Below are 6,671 nucleotides of genomic sequence, written 5' to 3' on the forward strand. Positions count from 1 at the left end.
AGAGGTTTTGGGGGGTGTGAGTGTGTGTGTGGAGCACTACAGCATGAAGTGATCTCATTCTGACTGTGAACCACCCTCTGGGAATCCCCCAGCTCTGAGTCTCCCAAATGTTTGAAGGCCTCTGCATCCATGCTTGTGTGTGTTAGTCTGTGTAGCTTTGCCATTTGCTGAGGTAATGGTCTTGCTTCGGGGACAGCTCATCCTCCGAAACAATGGCTGGGTGGTCCTCTGACAACTGCTTGAAGGTAAAACAACTGGAAAGAAAGACATTCTAACAAAAACCTCAACTTAATTTCTAAAAGTGGGCCTGTTATGTTTTCCTTATTTTTTTAAATACATAGTTACAGTGCTGGATGTTCATATTAAACATGGCTAAAGTTTCAAATAATGTGGTCAGTATGTGTACAAATAATATCTGTGTGCCAAAAACTCAGGCTTCAGACTACTAATGTTGCTTGTTTGTCACCATTTTTTTTCTACTCTTGGCTTTGTAGACATGCTTAATTTGGGAATCTTAAGAACAGCTCTGGCCCACCTGCTGCTTAAACCTTCTCCTTGCAACTGCAAACTTTAAGATGGGGAGTGAACAAGAACAGCTTGTTTCTGCTGTACAGTAGAGTGTATATGAAAGTTGGATATAGTCTTCTTATCTGAAAGTGAAGTAGAAGTGCCTTGAACTTGAATCTTTTAATGGGCGACAGTGAGGTTAATTCTCCATCCATCCATCCATTATTTCCTCCATGAGGTAAGGAAACTTCATTTCTGAACACAACCCTGAACCAGTGCAATGTGTATCCGAATCAGCCGATTATTTGCCTTATTTTAAATCAGTCTGCAAAGAGGCTGGGCTAGTGACCCTAAAGTCAGTGTTTTCCTTCCCCAAGCTACTCACTTCCAAGGGCACTGAATTATCCTTTTTGAAGACTGATTACTTTGAACTTGTGCTAGAATATGAAAAGACTGGTTCTGTTTCCAAGCTTGTGATTACTATGACTGTCTGCCCTCTGGAACTCCCTCTGAAGACTTTGGGCCCCACCTTTGCATGTTTCTAAGACTGTTCTTCCACCTGAGCCATCTCCTGCACCTGTTCCTGCTCCCAGGGCGACCCAGCTCTCTCCAGCACCCATACCAGTTCCTCTGGTGGGGGTGGCTGGTGTTCAGCAAGTCCCTGCAGCTTTTCCAGTTCACAGGATGAGGCCAGCGGAGACCCAGTCCGTCCCAGCATCCAGGTCAGTTCTTTGGGTGGGATCAGCTGCTGTCCAGCATGTTCCTGCACCTGTTCCTGTCCATAGACAGAGAGTTTCCAGAGGTCTGCACTTAACCTCCTGGTCCTGCTCTGCCCGAGTCAGAGGTCTGTGCTGTGCCATCTGGTCCTGCTCCACTCGAGCCAGAGGTCTGTGCTCCTAGTGTTTCTCTTTCCTTCAGCCTCCTGAACTGTTCCGTCTCTACCGATGGTCATGCGGTCAGCCCCATTACCTGCACTGTCTCCGCCCCTGACCCCACGGGCAGCCTCTAAAACTGCCCCGCCTGCACTGCTGGCTATGGTGTCATCCTCCATGACTTTCTGTGTTTTCGGACTCGCTTGCTCCCTGTTTTTGGTTTGGACCAGTTCCCTCAGTCCTGACCAGTTCCAACCGCCTGGGTGAAGTTGGACTCTGCTTTTTGGTTTAGGACATTTGGGAGCCGTTCTTGAGAAGAGGGTACTGAAATGCTGATTCTCATTCCTACCACTTCACACTTGGCTTTGAAGCTGATGATGAACCCAACAGAACCATATCAACTGCAAAAAGCAGATATGAGATTCTGAGGCCACCAAAGTGGAAGCTTTCTGCCACTTTTCGCTCCATGAAATTCTATCCATGAAAATGACAAATGGATGATAATTACAAAGGGCAGGCGTATTGAAGTCCAACACCCACCAGAAACAAGTTCAACTTATTGGCAGCAATGCGGGTGAATTGTTTTTATAATGATTGTACAAGGACGAAAGGCTTATGGCAAGAGCTGCAAAAGACTCATAGTCATTGCAATAGATTTAAAGTCTATGTGAAAATAATTGCGGGCTCTTCCGTATCTGTCTTCAGTAAACACTTTCTGGTGCCAATTGCTACTCTCATATTGTGCAGAATGCAACATTAGGTTCATTTTGTAAATTATGCTTATTACGAGTGTCAGAAAGGTAGATAAATTAGGAAATCAGGGTATGCCCATTGCCTAACAACTTGTCAATCACAAGCTGGCCGGTGAGAATGTAATTTCCCTGTAGGACTTCACACTTAGATCCCCCCTTGCTCATTACGTCTGGACTCCAAACAACAGCATGGTAATGGCAAAAAATAGCTTGAGGTTTCATAAATGAAATTCACTAACCAATGAATGATGTTATCCTATGTACAACCATCTTTTACTGTCTACGGGCTGCACCAAGGCTCAGTATAATAATGATTATTTTGAACTCTGAAAGATGCAAAACAGCTCTAGCAGAGTCCAAGAATAAGAATGGAGTTGAAAATTCGTGTAAATTCCCCCTATTTAAACAGACTAAAATTTTAACATCTGGGAAGCCTTACAGAAATGCATGTAGATAATAAATCTGAAGTTCAAGGCTTTGAAGTAATTCAAATAAATATCTGATATCATTGGAGTCACTCACTCACACACACAAATGCATGCAGGCTTGCAGTACACACCTAGTGGCCAACAAACAGAAACCCAAGACCTGCATGAAGAGTATTAGCATGAGAATGAAAAGGCAGTTCTTCCTGTGCACACAGTGTTCTGTGACTCATCTCTGTTCAACAATAACAGTATACCAACGCCAGCAACCAGACAGGAAAGGATCAGTATCCCTCACTCCAATGGGAGTGATGTGGGAGTTTAGCGTATTTACCTCTACATGTATCATCTCAGCACATGTGTATCAAAACATGTGTTTCTTTTGTGCAATTTGAATTATATGCTGGAAAAAACTCTCTGCTTTGAAGCTCTGGGACAGAATCCCTTTGCTCTTGCACCTGCCCCCTTCTTCCTCTCTCCTGCTGGACCAGACCTCCCCTGCTACAAGCCTTTGTCTGTTTCTGATCTCCTCCTGCTCTTGAAAAACAATTGTTCCACACACAAGGATCAGAAACATGCATTCATACCTATAGTCCAAAGTAGGTCATTTGTCACAGCCAAAATGACTCATAGGAGTCTTTTTATGAAGCTGTCAGGGCTGTGGTTGAGGTTATGTGTTGTGTTGGTTGACTGAAATTACAAGGTTAAAGTTATGCAAAGATTTACTGTGATCGGATTACTAAAACAGTGTCACTGTGTATCATGAGCTAAAGCCAATCAGGCATGAAAACTACATAACAGTGTATTTTTGGAGGCAGCAAAATAAGGCTGCCACTTCTGACTTATGATAAGGTAAATGTTTTACAAGGTTTTTAGCCACACCTTTTAAATGGGCCCTGCACTGCCATGTGAGGCATTTAAAAAATAAAATTAAAGTGTAGGATTGGGAGTCCCTTTCCCTGCTTTCGTACCCACATTATAGCATGCTATGTGGACAAACACAATATATGTTAAAAAAAAAAAAAAAACTGTTTCATGTATTTCGTATATAGTTCTTATTTCTTATTCTTATTTCTGGTTTTTAGGGTTGAACTTTAATTCTTATTTTCATTTTTATTGGGAGTGGCCTTGGAAGTTATCAGTTTGTCAGCTGTCATGCTACAACTTTGTCTGCATCGTAATCATAATTTAATCTTTATCTTTAATGATACTCATGCTACTTCTGTTTTTCAATTCAACTGTACACTTTATACTGTATGGCACACTCTACCCTACAGTTTTAATCTGCCTTAAAAACTGAAGTAACCAAGTGAAGACCACTGAACGAGAATATGGCACTGTTACTGAATTCCTGCAAGGCTAAGATATGATCCATCATCCATCCATCCATCATCCATCCATCCAGTAGACACTGGTCAAACCATATGCTGCATATAAAAGGTGGACTTCCATGGTGTCACCATTGTGTAGGTATTTTGACTGACAAGTTAACAAGATAGAATACAATAAATGTCACCTTATAATGAGCACAAATTACTAAATAAGCATTACGTTCTATTTCATACAACATGATAATGTTGTATGAAATAATAATTGAAATCACTGAGGAAGGAATGTTTACTGAGATTACAGAGCAGAGGAGTCCACAACTGTTTACCTAAGAGGAGTTGCCCTCTGCTGGCCATTTGAAAGAATACAGGTTTAAGGTACTTCTTCACTTGTTTCACTTTTCAGACCTATATGCTACTTACACTGAAACAATCCTTGACCTTAGTAAACAATTTCCTGGTGAGTTTGTGGTCTCAGTCACTAGTTTAGTCTTACTTAATACAACTTATTGTTCATGTTCATTTTGCAAATGATGGTCTACATTAAATCTTTATTTTTCACAAAGGACAATAAAGTGAGGTATGCTTCTAGGTGGTGACTGACAAGTTGCTACCATATGTGCATGCTGTGTTCCTTGATTTCTCCTTCACATCTAGAGCCAAAAACTACTTCACAACATGAATTCAGTAATGGAGCCTACATCTATTTTATACAGAGTCTATCATTTCAAAGCTGTGCTAACATAGAGAGTGAGAGCTAGAATGGCCAAATTGCAATTACCATTTAACCAAACTTGCATGTCTTTGGACTGTGGGAGGAAACCAGCCAAGCACGTAGGTGACCAGGAGGATCTCCAACTCCTGGGCAAAATATTTACCTCTTCAAGGGTAACTCAAACAATACCCTTAAAGACGTAATTGTTATATGACTGACTGGCTAATCTGTTTTAGTTACGGTGTATCAGCTAAACACAGAGTTCAGTTGTGACTAAATGTAAGAAACGTTTTGTACATATAAACTGGCCGACCAAACAGCTGGGTAAAGTTTTCTCCCTAATTAACTTTCTGTTTTGCTTTGGTGTTTCCCGTGATATTTGTCAAAAGTGTGAACCAACCTGACATGTCTTTGGAGCTGAAGTCATGCACTCTGCGTGCCCATCCATTCATCCAAGCACCCTTCTCTAATATAAAAGTCACGCTACCTTCTGCTTTGGCACTGAATATAGACACAGTTGTTTTCAGCTGTCTGAACGAATGACTAATGCCGCTGCCTTTTTTTTTTCTTTCTCAAGAGGCCAGTCTTACACAGACATTAATTCATTGCAGCAGACACAAAGATTGCCCAATACCCAATGTTTCCCTATATATGATATCATAAAGTGCACGACCCTGCAACTCAGAAAAAAACATCCAGTTTCTTTTCCAAGCAGCAGGTTGACTGATTTATTACTTTCCAAAGTAAAACAAATCATTCCACATCCATCTATTTTATGTTTTGGTCTAGAAAACATAACTGTAACTGTAAACGTACTGCTATGATCTGCTCTCTGCTGTTTACATTTGATGTGAGCGAACAGTCCCGTAAGAGATCCACACAGCCTGAGGAGACATCACCCGATACCTTCCCACACCAGTGTCTCATCAGCTCCCAGATGTTCACTGAACTGTATTGATTAAGCAACATATAAGTGGTGTTTCCCCACCTCTCACCCACACAGACACGTACATACCCAGTTCATTTCAAGATTTTTCCTGTTTTCTTGATAGTGATACACTCAAAAGGCCTCAAGGCTTTCCAAAAACATTTTCTCTTACTGTATTTGTGACTGCTGCACATTATGATCTAACCTCATCATTCCCCACCCAGAATTAACCGGCACTCAAACAAAAAAAACCCTTTAATCCAGCTGTTCCTCTAAGCAGCCTTTAACACAGTCTGTTGTAGAAAACCGATTTTGGGATTAAATAAAAAATATGATCGAGTGGTTGCAATTTTTTGTGGTTCTACACGTGAATTATAACGTTTTGTTAATTAAATAATACATTTTAGGCAGAGCATATTTCTTTCTATTTATAAATATGCGTACTGCAATGCAGCATTCACACAACTGGAAATACCCTGTGTGGTTTAAATGCTGGAGCTGCCTGGAGAGAATGAAGCAAATATAATGATGCTTAGGCAGGATTTACGTGGATGCATTTCAGGCTTCAACACTCTCAATTCGTATTCACTTTGAATGGGGTCATCTGAACTCACCTGCTGCTGAACTGATCTGGGGATCTGTTGTTTGCTTGAGCTGCTTGCATAGACAGTGAAAAAACATGACCATAGCTACCTGGTTGGAAAAAATTAGGCCAGTGCAGAAGAGCCTGAAACTTGCATTCTTCCTGAAATCCACAGGGCAATAGCTATGGTTGCAAAAAAAAAGGTCTTCTTTCCTTACCTCTGTAAACACTTTGCTGTTAAGTTTATATCTTGGTCACTTATTTTGAATCATATTGAATAAAAATAAAATCTGTCCTTTCAAAAAGGAGGATTATCAATGGTATATTACACTTGCTCATTGGCTAATGACTTGTCAGTAACAAGTCATTAGCCAATGAGCCTTGCCATGATTTGATATTCTTACTATGACAATTGTACCAGCAAAGGAATGTGTGACTGCTAGCTCACTTGCTAGCAGTAAATAAATTAGAATATGAGCAGCTTTCTGCTCTATGTCTCTGTGATCTTTTTTGATATACTACTGAAATGCACAATACAAAACTGTAATATCTGTCTACACA

The sequence above is a fragment of the Astatotilapia calliptera genome, chromosome 16 (genome assembly GCF_964374335.1).
Source record: "Astatotilapia calliptera chromosome 16, fAstCal68.1, whole genome shotgun sequence".
In the NCBI taxonomy this organism is placed as follows: domain Eukaryota; kingdom Metazoa; phylum Chordata; class Actinopteri; order Cichliformes; family Cichlidae; genus Astatotilapia; species Astatotilapia calliptera.